Raw genomic sequence first — 15,989 nt, 5'->3', positions numbered from 1 at the left:
ATTTCCAGCAGATCGAGGGATGTGATCATTCCCCTCTATTCAGCACTGGTGAGGCCTCATTTGGAGTACTGTGTCCAGTTTTGGGCCCCACACTACAAGAAGGATGTGGAAAAATTGGGAAGAGTCCAGTGAAGGGCAACAAAAATGATTAGGGGGCTAAGCACATGACTTATGAGGAGAGGCTGAGGGAACTGGAATTGTTTATTCTGCAGAAGAGAAGAATGAGGGGGGATTTGATAGCTGCTTTCAACTATCTGAAAGGGGGTTCCAAAGAGGATGGATCTAGACTGTTCTCAGTGGTAGCAGATGACAGAACAAGGAGTAATGGTCTCAAGTTGCAGTGGGAGTGGTTTAGGTTGGATATTAGGAAAAACTTTTTCATTAGGAGGGTGGTGAAGCACTGGAATGGGTTCCCTAGGGAGGTGGTGGAATCTCCTTCCTTAGAGGTTTTTAAGGTCAGGCTGGACAAAGCCGTGGCAGGGATGATTTAGTTGGGGATTGGTCCTGCTTTGAGCAGGGGGTCAGACTAGATGATCTCCTCAGGTCCCTTCCAATCCTGAGATTCTATGATTCTATGAAAACTAATGGGACATTACTTGTATTATTTTCACTTATCTGTATCCCGTTATAATGCAGCAGCAAACATTTACATTATGTATACTCCTTTGTAAGTCTTGTAGAATGCTAATGAAGAACTTTAAAAGAAAACTGCTAATTTTAAAGCAAGTGGCCACTGTGTGTGTTGACTAGAGGTCAAAGACTCAAAGTGTGTTCCTCACTCACTATCATCAGAGGAAAAGCCCACATGGGTGGAGACACTATCAGCTTGTTTTCCATCAGAAGAGGTTACAAATATGGATTTAAGGAAAGATTCTTCATCTCTGGACTGTTTGGAGTCTTACAGGGAAGTGTACCAGATGCAAAGTGGAGACCCCCAGAGACAATCTGGGTACCCAGAAAAGACTTTGGGGAAACTGACAGTTTATTACATCACTGCCACAATTAGGAATTACAAAATGTGACTCACTTGTGCATATATTTTACCTGTTTTAATGTCTCAATAACACTCATTTCCTTTTCTTAGCTAATAAATCTTTAGTTAGTTTACTGTAGAATTGGCTAGCAGCATTGTCTTTGGTGTAAGATCTAGAGTACCCATTGATCTAGGGTAGGTGACTGGTCTCTTGGGACTGGGAGCAACCTGGCATGGTGTGATTTTTGTTTTAAGTGACCTTTTATCACAAAATTCAGTTTGTCTGGGTGGCAAGATAGACTGGAGAGTCTAAGGGGAGTGTCTGTGACTATATGGTAAGACTTGTATTGTGATCCAGGAGTTCACATTTGTTACTGGATTGGTGAAATCTAATTATGAACACATCACGAGCTTGGGGTCTCTTCCCTGTTTCCTGACAGTCTGCCCTGAGGTAGGCACTCACAGTTGTGAGCCACTCCAGACAGCATGACAAATTTAATAGTGATGCTTGTTTAGTTTATGTAACTTTAGTGCCCTCGTGGCCAAGATGGAGTCTGCTCTGCAGGCAGCTCTGGCCAAGAGAAGGCAGGAATGCAACAGGAAAAATCCCTTCCACCCCAGGGGCACCTGTTCCAACCCCTCCAGAGTGAACACACACTCCCACAGGAAAAGTACAATGGATATAACAAAGAGAGATATTTATTTACAGAGGGATGAGAGGAGAAATACAACAAGGGGAAATATAGGGGGAGCAGTAGAACAGGGTTGCCTCCAAAACAAGGCCCCACAGGCCCAGTGGTAGCACAGTCTGACAGGGCAGACACTGAGCAATGTGTCTGCACACAGAGTTCAGGAGTCCTGAGCAAAGTTCCAGTCTAGTGGTGAGTCTTGGGTGCTTCTGGTCATTTTCGGCGCCAGTGAACTTTCCCCCAACAAACCCCTCCGGTGCCCTCTTCTGCCTCTCTCTGCAAAGCTCCACAGAGCAACCACCTCCCCACTTAACTAGCTACAGCCTCCCTCCTTGTTCCCAATGCAGAGTCACAAGCCCCAGTACTCACAGCCCCATGCAGCTCTGGGCAGCCGTGATACTGGGTCCAGCTCCGGCCTGTCCTTCTTGGGCGATTCCTCCCTGGCCCAGGACTCCTCTTGGCTCCTGTCCTGGGGTGTCCCCGATCGGCCCTCTCCTTCCCAGGCTTCTGGCAGGTTTTCTCTTGCTTTCTTTGTCCAGGGCCTACAGGCTGCTCCCCCTCTCCAGGGCCACCCAGGGGGGGGGGGGGAAAGTAGGGCAATTTGCCCCAGGCCCCGGGCTCCGCAGGGGCCCCCATGAGACTGGCTGAGGCTCCCTCCCCGGCCCAACCCCACTTCTGCCCCTCTCCTGGAGCCTCAGCGCATCCAGGAGCGTCCCTGGACAGCCCTGCAGTGTGCCTCCAGCGGGGCCTGAGCTCCTCCCCACTCAGAGCCGCGTGGTCAGGGGGCGGGGCTGTGAGCTCCAGGCCGAGTGGAGGGACCTCAGGCCCTGCCGGAGCTCGCAGCCCCACCCCCTTACCATGCGGCTCTGAGCGGGGAGGAGCTCAGGCCCCGCCAGAGCCATGCTGCAGCGCTGTTCAGGGATGCTCCTGGATGCAGTGCGCTGAGGCTCCGGGTGAGGGGGGAGCCGGGGGTAAGGGGCCGGGGCCAGGGCTGGGCCCAGGGGGCGGGCATTGGCTAAAGTGCAGGAAGTCCCAGGGACAGTCAGGGCACAGGGAGGGGGCAGAAGTTGGTGGGGGTGGTCAGGGGACAGGGAATGGGGGGGTTGGATCTTGGGCGTTCCGGGGGTCTGTCAGGACTCAGCAGGGGTGGGGATGGATAGGGGTTGGGGAAGTCAGGGGACAGGGAGCAGGGGTGGGGTCCCGGGGTGGTGGTTAGGGGGGTATCTGGGGGATGGTGAGGGGACAAAGTGCAGGATGGGTCGGGGATTCTGAGGGGGGGCAGTCAGGGGGCAGGAAATGGGTGGGGGTCGGATAGGTTCTGCCTCCTTGCCATCTCTGTCTAGACCCTCAGGTAAAGGTGTTCCACACTGCAATTTGATATTGTGCAGGATGCAGCATTGTGACCCTAAAACACCCTCAGAGTTCACAATTCTGTAACAGCAACACAAAGGATTTTAGGCACCTACAGTTGGGGCAGCTGAGTTGGGTTTTATGAATCCCAGTGGGGCCTGATTCTTGGATTTAGAGCTTGGACTAATCTAAATCATTAGGAAAGGGCTAGATAATAGGTCTAGATAATATGACAAAAAATGTCATAATGCCTTTATATAAATCCATGGTACGGCAACATCTTGAGTACTGTGTGCAGATCTGGCTGCCCCATCTTGAAAAAGATATATTGGAATTGGAAAACAGAAAAGGGCAACAAAAATAATCAGGAGTATGGATAATAAGCTTCTATATGAGGACAGATTAATAAGACTGGGACTTTTCAGCTTGAAAAAGAGAGAATTAAGGGGGGGATATGATAGAGCTCTATAAAATCACCTTAAGCACCTAAGTCACTTTGTGAATCTAGCTTTGTAGACTATTGCCAGGATAACAATGTGTTACTTCAGGGGCAGGGTCCAGTGGCCACCTATGTTCTTGAAGATGTTTGCTCTCACTGCAGTTTTGAGAAAGGAACCAGTCTGGTATTTATTTATGGATTTTTATTAATAGAATAAACAAGCAAATGTAAATATAACCCCTTTGGGGTTTAGAGAACATGGCCCCTTTAAATCTTTTTCCTAGGGGGGAGGGGAAGAGTGAGAAAAAAGGAGGGAAACTCAGGGGGTGGGGCTGGAGCTCCAGGGGAGAGGGGCAGGGCTGCCCAGAGGATTCAGGGGGCCGGGGGCAAAGCAATTTCGGGGGCCCCTTCCATAAAAAAAATTCAATATTATACAATACTATATTCTCGTGGGGGGAGCAGGGGGTGGGGCCACGGAGGGTTCGGGGCTCCTGATTGTGTCCCAAATGAAAATCAATTGGCAAGAGCAAACATGACAAATGCCCAGGTTTGCCAAAAAGGGGCTTGGGAGGCTGAGTAGTGGGGCTCGGCCAGGCCCACATGAGGGTGCTCGGGCCAGCTCCACGTGGGGGGCAGGGGGAGGGTTACTGAATTGGGCCAGCTCTGTGCAGGAGGGGGAGAGGAGCTTGGGTGAGCAACTTGGGCCAGCTCCACCTGATAGGGAGGGGGCCTCGGGCCAGCTCTGCATGGTGTGGGAAGGAGCTCAGGTCAGCTCCGTGCAGGGAGATATTGTCACCCTACCAGAGCCTGGCTCCAGCTTCTGGCCTGGCCAGGGGTGGGACCTCAGGGGGGAAGAGGAGGAGCAGGGGCAGGGCCACAGTTCTGGTGCCAGTGGCCTTCCCACCCCTATACAGGGTCCAGTGCTCCTGCAGGGAACCCCAAATTGGCTGGGTAGGGTTACCAGGTGTCCAGTTTTTGACTGGAACACACAGTTGAAAAGGGACCCTGGTGGCTCTGATTGGAACTGCTGACTGGGCCATTAAAAGTTTGGTGAGTGGCACAACGGGGGCCCGGGGCTAAGGCAGGGTCCCTACCTGCCCTGGCTCTGCGTTGCTCCTGGAAGTGGCCACCAGGTCCTGTGGTCCCTAAGCAATGGGTCAGACAGGGGCTGGGAGGCTCTGCATGCTGCCCCCACCCCAGTGCCAGCTGCAGCTCCTATTGGCTGGGAACCACGACCAATGGGAGTACAGGGGGTGGTGCCTGTGAGTGTGAAGGCAGTGCACACCAGGGAGAGCTGCTTGGTGGCCCATGTGCCTAGAAACTGCAGGGACCTGACAGCTGCTTCCTCAGAACTGCAGTAAGCGCCGCCAGGACCCCATGCTCCCTCCCACACCCTAACCCCCTGCCCCAGCCTGGAGCCGCCGTCTGCATCCCAAACCCTTCATCCCCAGGTCCACCCTTGAGCCCACACCGCCAGCCAGAGCCCACACCCCCTCCTGCACTCTGAAGCCCTCGGCCCTAGCCTGGAGCTCCCTCCTGCACCCCAAACCCCTCATCCCTGGCCCCACCCCAGAGCCCACACCCCCAGCCCAGAGCCCTCACTCCCTCTTGCACTCCAACCCTCTGCCCCAGCCTGGAGAAAGTGAGTGAGGGTGGGGGAGAGTGAGTGACGGAGGGAGGGGGGATGGAATGAGTGGAGATGGGGCCTTGGAGAAGGAGTGGGGCATGGGTGGGGCCTCAGATAAGGGGTGAGTGAGCCAACAAAGGAGAGGGAATGTAGTGAGTGGGGGGCAGGGCCGTGGGGAAGAGGCGGGGCTAGGGTGTCCAGCTTTGGGCAATTAGAAAGTTGGCAATGGCAACCCTACCCCTGCTCTACCCCCTCCCTTTCTTTCCCCACCCCATCCCCCTACCTCTCCACACTGTCCCTTTTCCCTGTCCCCAGTAGTGGCTTAATGCACAGGCCCTGTGCCCAGGGGTCACAGTCATAGGGTTGCCAAATTTCTATTCACACAAAATGTAACACCCCTGCCTCGCCCCTTCTCTGATGCGCTGCCCATGCCGCTGCACTAGGGTGACCAGATAGCAACTGGGAATAAACAGGACAGGGGGTGGGGGGTAATAGGCACCTATATAAGAAAAAGTCCCAAGAAACTGGTGAGACAGGTTAGATCACAGAAACCCCCTTTGGGACTGCTACCTGATGTGCTTTGACTACCTCTGAGCCCATTTTCCCTGCCAGCTTAGGACTTCAGTGACCTGCCTGATTTGAGCCAGACACGCTAGCCTGCTACAAAGGCAGACCCAGGTCTGAACTACATCCCCTAAAAGCTGCAGGCTTAACTGAAAACAGCTTAAGAAGTGCTCCTATCTCCAACACCCAGGTACCCAGCTCCCAAACTCCAAATAAATCCATTTTAGCCTGTATAAAGCTTATACAGGGTAAACTCATCAATTGTTTGCTCTCTATAACACTGATAGAGAGGTATGCACAGCTGTTTGGCTCCAGCCCACACACCCTGCAGGCATGCATAGCCTCCCTGCAGGGCAAAGCCCCACTCCGTCTCTAGGGGCCAGGCTCTCCCAAGGCAAGGATCACAGGGGACTGGAGGAGACGCTGCCCCACGGGGCTCCCCCTTCCAGGTCACTGCCCCTTGCCCCTCCCTGATTCAGAGCTCATCCTGTCTGCCTCGAGTAAAGGGGGCTGGGGCAACCCCTGCCCCAGTGTAGGCAGACGCTGCCAAGAATGGGGTCTGGCCCCAGGCTCTGAGCCCAGCCCCTGCTCCCAGTGGCGGATTAACAAATATGGCGCCCCTAGGCCCTCAAAAAATTGCCGCCCCCCCACCAGTTCACCTCTGCTCCCCTGCGGTAAGACTGGGAGGGAGGGGGAGAAGGGGAGTTGTGGCGCGCTCGGGGGATGGCAGTGGTGGAGTGGAGGTGAGCTGAGGCAGGAAGCAGTTCCCTGCCCCCTCCCCGCCCAAGAGTCACTCCCCGCACCTGCCGGCCCCAGCTCACCTTTGCTCCGCCTCCTCCGATCGCGTCACTACTCGCTTCTCCCTCCCTCCCAGCGCTTTTGCGCAGCGAGCCTGGGAGAGAGGGGGGAGAAGGGGAGTTGTGGCACGCTCGGGAGATGGCAACGGTGGAGTGGAGGTGAGCTGGGCGGGGAGAGGTTCCCGGCCCCCCAGGGTTACTTCCCGCGCCCGCGGGCCCCAGCTCACTTCTGCTCTGCCTCCTCCAAATGTGCCGCTACTCGCTTCTCCCTCCCCCCCAGCACTTTTGTGCAGCAAGCCTGGGAGGGAGGTGGAAGGAGGGAAGCACGGCACGCCTGGGGGAGGAAGTGGGCCGGGGATTTGGGGAAGGGGCGGAGTTGGGGCGGGATCATGAGCAAATTTGCCGCCCCTGCTAATTTGCCGCCCTAGGCCTAGGCCTTGTTGGCCTAGGTGATAATACGCCACTGCCTGCTCCCCTCAGCAACCAGGCACTCCCTGCTGAGAGGAGTTGGGAAGGTCCCCTTCATGGGTCCAGAAATGCCCAGCCACAGGCCCAGGAGGGGCTTCCTGCAGGTGTCTGTGTAGCTGAGCAGCCCTGTCCCTCTGCCTTCCCCCCCATGTGCAGGGAGAGGGGGGGCTCCGGCTGTGGCTATTTGTTGTGGTTGTGGAACTGGATCACGGCTTTCTCCTGGTCATGCGTCTCGATGGCTCTGGGCCAGATTCTACGGATCTTATGGATGGCGTTGACCCCAGTGAGTTTCTGGGCCTTCACAAAGTAACAGGCCAGCATGGTTCCCTGCCAAATCCCAGCATGCAGTGCACCAACACAGCCTCGCTCTTGGTGCTGGCATCCTCCACGATCTGCAGGAAGTGCTTGATCTGCTCCAGCGACGGGGCACAGAAGTCCTGGATGCAGAGGTGATGGTGCTTGATGCCAGGGCAGGTGTTGTGGTAGGGTGGGCTGCGCTCGGTCAGCGACACCAGGTGCTGGATGCCATGCTCATACATGTACTGCTAGTGTGCGGGTTGCTGTGGCATGGCCAGCCCTGCCAGCTTGCTGGGCACCACCCAGGAGAAGTTTGGAGGGACGGCTGATGCCACTGGTGCTGAAGCTGGCCAGGCTGGTGCGCACAGCGCATACGTTCTCTGCAGCTCGCCGGTGGGAAGTGCAGGGAGCCCCTGCCACATGGTGCCTGGGCTTGGCCAGAGCCAGGGCTGCGGGGTGGGTCCAGGCTGGCCTCAGTCCGTCCCCCGCTGCTACCAACGCATGACCTGGGGCCGTGCGGTGGGAGCTGTGGGTTTCTGGCTCCCGGGAGCTGGGGGAGGCGTCAGGGGCTGTTACATGTATCTTTGTGATAATGTTGTCAGTTGGAGGGAGTTCTGACTGGGATTATTGTTTGGCTTGGCCACCAGTGTTTGTGAGAGTCTTCCTTGCACCCCACTCAGGTTGCTGGTTCCTGTGAATTCCATTCCTAGACCTTGTCTGCACTGACAGCAACATGTAGAATATGTGTAGCTACCTGCCACAGTGAAAAGCAGGCTGTGTCCACACTCACTGCAGTGTGTAGCTAAATGTGGCAATGACAGGTTCCAGCCGGAAGGAGGCAGTGGGGAAAGGCTCCACTGGCAGGGAGGCATTGGACACTATGCTGTTAAAAATACATTTGTGTGTATTTACATTATTATGAAAAATATGGGATTTGTATAAACACACCCACCCCCTCCCTCTGGAATGGGTTGGGCTTGTTTTGAAAGGCAGTGCCACTTTTTTTGTGTGTGAGACTAGGCCACATTCCAGCTGTGGGGAAGCAGTCAGGACATTATGCTGCTTAAAAACAGTGTGTACCTGGGAGAACAGTTTTAGAACTCTGTTACTTTAGGCTCTGTGGGGAAATGACCAAAAGCAAGGATTCGGAATAGAAAATTAGTTGAAAATAGCATGAGAATAAGCTAGACAATTCAGCCTTGTCCTCTGCACTGAACTGGTACAAGTTTGGGGAGGACCAGAGGATATTTAAACTTAAGGTTTAAGGTATTAAAACTTCATTTAAATGTAAAATTGAACAAAACCCGGAAGCCACTAGGACGCCTTCTGAATCTAAGTACGCTGTCCAAGCCCTCCCCCTCTCCCCAGCACACAGTAAAGGCCGTCCTTTTGTGCCTGTTAGGTTTGGTTTCAGTTTCCTTTTTGTTCGTAGGAGAAACGACAGTACCAGTCTGCAGGGAAGAAGGACCACATGCCCCAGGAGCGCGTGCGTGGGGCCAGATTCTAGAAGGAGAACTGAGGAATGACTTGGTTATTTTAGTGGTTTGTGATCTTTAATGTGATGGAATGAAAACTGGAAGGTGAGGTTCCTGTGTGAAGTTGCAACTGAATGCACAATCTGCACTTCCTCTGCGTGCAATGAAATTTTGGAAGGAGAATCCCAGCAACATTTCGAACAGAAACGTGTTTTAAGGAAAGGAGCATTTACTGGAGGTGTCTAACAGTGAAGAAAGTGATACGCTAAGAGGTTTTGTTATTCATGTTCCCGGTGGGTTTTTTTTTCTTTCATTTTCTCCCTTAGTTCTGCATTTTAAACCTTATTTTCCTCTGAATTTCCCATTCCTTTTCCTGGTACTTTGCTTTGGGAAAATCTGTTTTTTCGGTTTAACTTGTAAAAAATGTATAATCAGTAATTGAATTTCTGAGGGTATGTTTTGCATGTCTGACTGTGTTCTATGTTCACATATGTGTTTGACATGCATGATGCTGCTGTGATTTGTCAGAGAGGAGACTGGTTTGTTGAAGCAGAGCAGGTCCATGAGACCAAGGGCAGATCAGATCAGATCTTCTTGGACCAGGGAGCAAGGTGAATTTAAGGGGCTGGTTTAGATTACCTTTGTTAGAGCTGTCCAGAAAACAGAATTTCTGTCCTGTGGAAAATTGGAAGGTTTTGGAAGTATTTCATCCCAATTCAGGACAAAGAACAGAATCTCACAATATTTTTTGTGGGAGAGAAATTAAAAAAAAAATCTGTTTTTGGAGAATGAAAATGGATTTTTTGTCTTGCTGGCAAAGTGACAGACTGACCATATCCTGAACAAACTTTATGGAATTCACATAAACTCAATTGAATTAAGTTAAAACTTTTTGAATTAGGGTACATTGTGGGTGTGTTGTTGTGGCACTGTATGTACCTTCTCTAGTAGGGAAGGCAGCTGTTAATGAACCTTCTCCATTATCAGCTTTGGAGAGCGATGCATATACAGGTTCAAACTGGATTCTCCAGAGACCAACAGACAAAGAAAAGACTTTTGGATGAAGAGACGGAGTTTAAAATGACTCTGGGCCTTCTTCCTGATCCAGCAAATGGACAGGACACCTGGTCCACAGAGGGTCCCGATTCTTAGCGTAGGATCGGGGGAACTTGGCCTACTGAGGCCTCATAAGACAGACAGGGAAGAACAGACAGCTTGTTCTGAGCTGAAGCTCTGATGAACTTGTAACCACAAGGAAGCCCCTGTGATGAAGGTGTTGAAAGACTGCTCCTGTGACAGCCCCTGTTAGAGGTGGGGTGATCTCAGGTAAGTTTATTAGCATTAGGTTCTTTTATTGTTTTTAATGTTTTCCCTGTAATGGTCTGTACCTTCAGAAGAAAGTAGGCTGGCTTAGAAAGAGCTGTGTGGTGACTTATATCTATAGCAATTAAATCTGTTATCAGTCTCTGAAGAGAAAGCAAGCAGGTCTGCTGAGTCAGCCTGTCTGTGCTGGGAAGTACACAGTAAATGCAGGAAACTGTGAAGCCTGGAAAAAAACTGGTCAGAAGGCAACAGCTGGCTAGCTGGAAACCTCACAGTGAATGTCCTTGTTACTCCTGGGGGAATTCTGTGCCACTGCACACATGCAGAATTCATGTCACCTACAGATTTCTTTGCATCCCTACAGAAAAATGACTTCTGATGGGGAAACAAAAGGAAGCTGCAAAAGTGGCCACACACCCCTCCCAAGCAGTGCAGGTGCATCATTTTGGGCGCCCAGAGCAGCTGGCGGTGAGGTAAAACACTGCGGGAGGGGGAGGCCAAGGATGAGGATGCTCTGACTGGTGGCTCCAACCCTGTGCTGGGCTCAGCTGCTAGTCCTGGCTGGGCTGGGGCAGGGAAGGATGGGACTTCCTCTTCCCCTGAAGGATCATCTGGGGCTGGATCAGACCCACCCTCAGAAACCTCCTCTGGCTGCAGGAAGCTCCACACTCCTGTCCCTCCATTTCCTGCCTCTATCACTCCTCAGCCATGGCGGGAGGAGTCGCTGTACAGAGAGTTGCTCCCTGAAGCCAAAGCCCCATTCATCTGGACCCCTTGTACCCAACACTTCTGCTGAGCCTCACTCCCCCACACCCAGAACACCCCCACTGAGTCCCCTGCACCCAAACAGACATCCTGCCAAGCCTCACACTTTGCACCTACCCCCCCACCAAGCCTCATCCCCTCTTCATCTGGACCCCCATTGAGCCTCTCCCCTCTGCATCCAGGCAAACGCTACACCCACCTGCTGGGCTCCCACACTCAAACCCCCACCCTGATGAGCCCCACCCCCCTGCACCACCGTGATGTGCCCTCCACACCCAGACCCTCCTGCTAAGCCCCGACCACCATCACCTAGACCCCCATGCAGTCTCCCATTACCTCTGCACCTGGAACCTCCCAAACAAGGCCCTGTGTATCCAGAATCCTCCCGCACCCAGACCCACCACCAAGCCATCCACACCTAGATTGCCCCACAAAGAATCATCTTACCCCACACCTGGATACCCCCACATTAAGCCCCTGAACACTTGGATCCTGTTAAGTTGAGCTAGCCTACCCGTACCTACATGTGCATGCGAGACTCTGTCCCTCTTGCTCATTATATTGGTGTGCCTGGCACAGAGGGGCAGGGCCCCTGGGTGTTGCTGGGGCAGGCCCGGCCCTTGTGCTGTGTCAGGGTTGGGTGCAGCCTCACTGCTGAGTCCGTGTCCCGGGTGTGTGTAGGCTGTACAGTGATCTCCCAACTCCGTGCAGCCAGTGGCCTGTGCTCCCCACTGCCATTCTGGAGCTTCCACATTTATTTATTGACAAAATATGCAGAATTTTAAAATATTGTGTGCAGAATTTTTAATTTGTTGGTGCAGAATTCCCTCAGGAGTACCTTGTTGAACCATTCAGGGAAATACAGATGAAGTTGCGCTGAACTGTGCCTGGAAATTGACAATAGGCTTCGAAGTGGACTGCCAGATGCTGAGCTCTCCACCTACCTTCCTCCCTCTCAACCTCCCTCCCAGCCCAGCTGTGGCTCCCCAGCTGCCTCCTGGAAGGCTCTTGTCAATTTCACTTTCTCCCTGCAGCAGGGCAGCTAGGGTTTGGCCATTTCAATTTTCCTGATGAAAAGCCTTTTTTTTTTCTTTCAACAAAATTGAAATTTTCCTCCAGAAAATTTTGATTTTGTGCAAAGACCATTTTCATTTGGAAAATCATTCTGACAGACAATTCCCAGCCAGCTCTGATCTGTATGGGCTGCCTGTCGAGCTAGCCAGTCTCCTGTAGTGTGTCTCAGAAAGGGTTGGGAAGATGGCAGACAGGATGGTATGGGCTGGGGAACAGGATTCCTTCTCTGTCCCTCTATGATGTTGTGGGGTAGGCAGGCTAGGTGGTCATCCTGAGAGGTGATAGGAGTGGGAATGCCCAATCTCCCCCTAGAAGAAACTCCAAGGGTGAATTCTTAGAGGTGGGAGATGTTATTGGTGAGGGGATATGAGCAAAATGGGGGATGGATCATAGGGACAGGCAGGTGTATGACATGATGGCTGGATGTTTGTGTTGGGAGAATGGGCCTCATTTGCTATGAGGCAAGAGGGGCAGTTGCCCTCCCCGACCTTGGTTTGCCCTTCCTACTTTTCCTGCGTCTATATGCTCCATGCCCCCTCCCAACTGCTCAAAGATATAATATAATCACTTGTTCTGTTCTGTACGCGGACACACCTTTGTCCCCTCCAGAACTGTTTTGAAATGACATCACTGTAGCACTTCCCTACACTGAGGGGAGAATGTAGGTACTCCACCTCCATGAGAGGCAGTAGCTATGTTGACCGGAGAACATAGCTCCCTTGACACAGCGCTGTCTGCATTGGGGTTAGGTTGGTATAATTACGTTGTTCAGAGGTGTGGATGTTATACCGATGTCCATTTATAGTTGAGACCTGGTGTTAGGGGGAAAAAACGGCCATACTTTCTTTGAGCCCTGTAAACCAACAAAAAAGGGCATGAGTCCAATTTTTATAAGCCTTTGAAGATTGTTTTTGAATATCATATAACTGCTTACAAGTATATGAATGGTACCGATTGAAAAGGACTGTGCAGAATGGTACAAGAGGGGATGGAGAACTGAGGGATTACACCAAGCGAAGAAACATTTAGGCTTAATTTCATGAGAAGTCTATTCAATTGTGAGTAATTTTCTAGTGGAAGTGCTGTGAGCCCATCACAAATTAGTCTGGAGAGAGCACTGCGAGGGACAAGTCTGCTTTGCATCTCTAGCTTCTGAGATATTTAGAAGAGGCTTTAATTGTATGAAGGCAGGAGATGTTAAAAATCTGTGCCCATGACATGCCACTCATGATGTGGGTTGGAGATCCTCTCCTTTCCTGTCTGCCTGGTTCATCCCTCAGCCTTCAAAAGGTCTCCTTGTCCAATCTCACTGTATTCTTCAGCAATATGAATGAAAACCTCAAGGATCTGTCTGCACTTCGCAGGCAGCCAGGACACAGGACTCTAGTAAATAGGTACATAAGCGATAACTGGCAATAGCTCTATGTTCAGAGCAATAATCAGCAGTCTGGTGCATTTCCTGTTCCAACATGAACTTGGCTGAATTCCCAGCTCTCAGCATGCAGCCTTGTAGGGCCCCACCCCCTGAAACAAGATGTGTAGAACTGAGAAAAAAGATCTCAGAAGGGGTAAATTTTACTAGCAGCATTGAATGAGTATAATCTGGCCCCTTCTTACTCCACATCACTACCTTGTGCAGGCTTTACACTGCATCCTCTACTCACTTTCCACGGCTCAAAGTTAGTGCAGACCTCTGACTGCTCTTAACACTCCTTTCCCCTGCCCCCCATGTTTACAATAAAAAATTGCTAGACATTCCTGTCGGAGAAAAACACAGTTCTCACTTTCTGGTTGGGTGCAGCAAAGTCAGATACTTTATTTCTCAAGCAATTGCATAGAGGGAGAGAGTGCACTAGGACACAGAGTTTCCCCCTCCTAGGCAGGTCTCTCTGTAAACAATTACAGCAAGCATTTATACCTTTATTACAGACAATAATAAGCAACACTGTACAGACAGTAGCAAGCAACAGCTTCATTTTGTTTATACATAGGTCATCCTGATAACTTATTTTTCTCACTTATTTTGACTCTAGTCCACATTCTATCTTATCTACACAAGGTCGCAACAACTTCTCACACAGTTCTTTCCCACTCGCCTCACACAATCCTCATTTCTATAAATATCATGTTATTAGGGTTACAGCTAGCCTGACTCTTGCTAACAGAGACTGTCATGCATTAAAAACCCCTTCAAATCCCTGTCAGTTCTTTCTCTACTTCCACCCCCCCCGCCACTTTTGTACTTCTCGTACAACAAATATTCTCAAACCTCTATTTGCATTAAGCCATGGATTTCAGATTCTATATCAGATGTTTCAACCTTAGGGGTTTTAATTGGATGTAATGACAATGCATGATTAGCCTGGACATGAAAGGTATTACTATTATCATGTCCTTTACAACAACAACATGATCCTAAACTAAATAACAACAATAAAAAAATAACATTCCCATAATAATAATATGATGGAGTTGTTGTACAGTTTTAGTCACAAAGCACAATACATCATACTTAGTACATAAAGTAGACACTCTATAAGATGTATGAAAGGCATTCTTTTCAACTTGATATATACTTTGAAGCATATGAATTTGCCCTCGTAATTCAGAGATTCTTTGAACCTCTGATAACAATGAAAGCAAATCTTGAAACCGATCAGGTTCTAAACTAGTCCAATTAAAGGGTATCTGGAACCTAAGGGCTACTTGTAAAATTCTATCCGCAGGCTAGTAGATAATACTGCCTACAGCAGTAGTGAGATTAAAATGTATATCTCGCAACATGGTGGTTTTAACATACACACAGCTATCATTAGCTTGAAAAAGTAGGTGTCTTATCAGGGTAGTTCCTTGTCCCCTACCCTCCCAACAAACATTGTCATGAACAGTGACAACTTCCCCTGGCTTCAGTTTACGTATACACTGAAGCTGTGGGGGTTCTAATGGCCAAAATGTCCATTGACTCCCTAACCCCATCCAAATGTCGGGTGTAATCCCAGGAGCACTGACTAAAATTGATTAGGCGTGCCAAGTAGTCTAATTTTCCAGATATCTCGGTGTATCACCCAATCCCACATGCATCCTCCCCATGGACCTGGCAGGATTCGGTATGTGGGAGCCCACACCCCTCTAAGGAAGGAGCACTGGGGAATGTCCGCACTTCCACCCAGATAGTCTCACAGTATGTCTCCATGGCCACAGATCAGATGGTACTCCTGATGTGTCTGTAAGGGCAGTGGGCCAAGCCTGGTGCTCAAGATCATTCCGAATGGCCATCAGCTGGTCATTCAGGAAATCCTGAATTTCTGAACATGCTAGATCCCACTGCAATGCCTTCCCAGCCTCAGTGATATTCAATACCATCTCTGTCAGCAACTTCTGGGTCATAGAACTAAGGGCGGATATAACATGTAACTCACCAACTCCAGCCTGTACTTGGGTTAGCTGTGCCCCAGAAATAAGGCCAGCGGCCTTCTCTAGTTGCCCCAATTTCTCATCATGTTTTTGGCTTTTAAGAATATTCCAAATGGCTGCTGCACTATTGGCCCCATCCCATAGGGATCCGGTCAAGTCTCTCTTCTTTCTAGAGGAAATAACCCAGGCCCTCTGTTGTGCTAATCTAATGGCAGCTCCCTGTGAGCAATTTGGGTATGTAGAGGTGATCTGGAAACTGGATAAGGGCAATGTAAATTTGACAGTCCCTAGTGTAGTATTAATCACAGTCCATCAATATCCTAATACATCTCTCTTTGGTGTAGTACTATATCACATCTGTTATTTAACTATCCTCAGGTACTTTCAAGAGGCATTAATATTAATAGCATAGGAGGGGGTGTATTGCAATAAGGTACAGGTTACATTATTAGTCACTGGAATAATTTCTATACAGGTGAAATTTTCTGTGGCAGAACAAACTCTTTGGGTATTCATTTGATTACTCACTAATTGGGTGACCAAATAACAATAACGGCCTCTTTCATGTAACACATTGCAAACTCCAGGAACAGCCATCATATCTACTTCACTATGGAACCCATCAATTTCAATTACAGATTCTTGGGGTTTATTTGTAGTGATATCATATACTTTTATCTCCTCTGACCAGTCTTTTCCCACTCAATTGTTTGCTTATATGGGACATCCTGAAC

At 50.3% G+C, this 15,989-nt stretch overlaps 1 protein-coding gene and 1 pseudogene across 4 annotated transcripts in view; one reads left to right on the top strand and one right to left on the bottom strand.

The window, feature by feature from the left end:
• LOC120390182 (natterin-3-like) overlaps window positions 1-15,989 on the top strand; it is a 51,834-nt gene that overhangs the window by 16,033 nt on the left and 19,812 nt on the right. Inside the window, exons 1-2 of one of the 4 annotated variants that reach the window (XM_039512578.1) lie at window positions 4,764-4,808; window positions 8,637-8,972. The gene's annotated coding sequence lies outside the window, so the exon portion shown is untranslated. Of the gene's footprint in view, window positions 1-4,763; window positions 4,809-7,279; window positions 7,357-8,255; window positions 8,471-8,636; window positions 8,973-15,989 lie in introns of those variants that run through there. The other 3 variants (XM_039512577.1, XM_039512576.1, XM_039512575.1) reach the window with 3 other exon arrangements.
• LOC120390512 lies at window positions 7,088-7,626 on the bottom strand (annotated as a pseudogene).

This window comes from Mauremys reevesii, linkage group 24, assembly GCF_016161935.1.
Source record: "Mauremys reevesii isolate NIE-2019 linkage group 24, ASM1616193v1, whole genome shotgun sequence".
Lineage (NCBI taxonomy): Eukaryota > Metazoa > Chordata > Testudines > Geoemydidae > Mauremys > Mauremys reevesii.
This window is presented reverse-complemented; position numbering and strand designations above follow the sequence as displayed.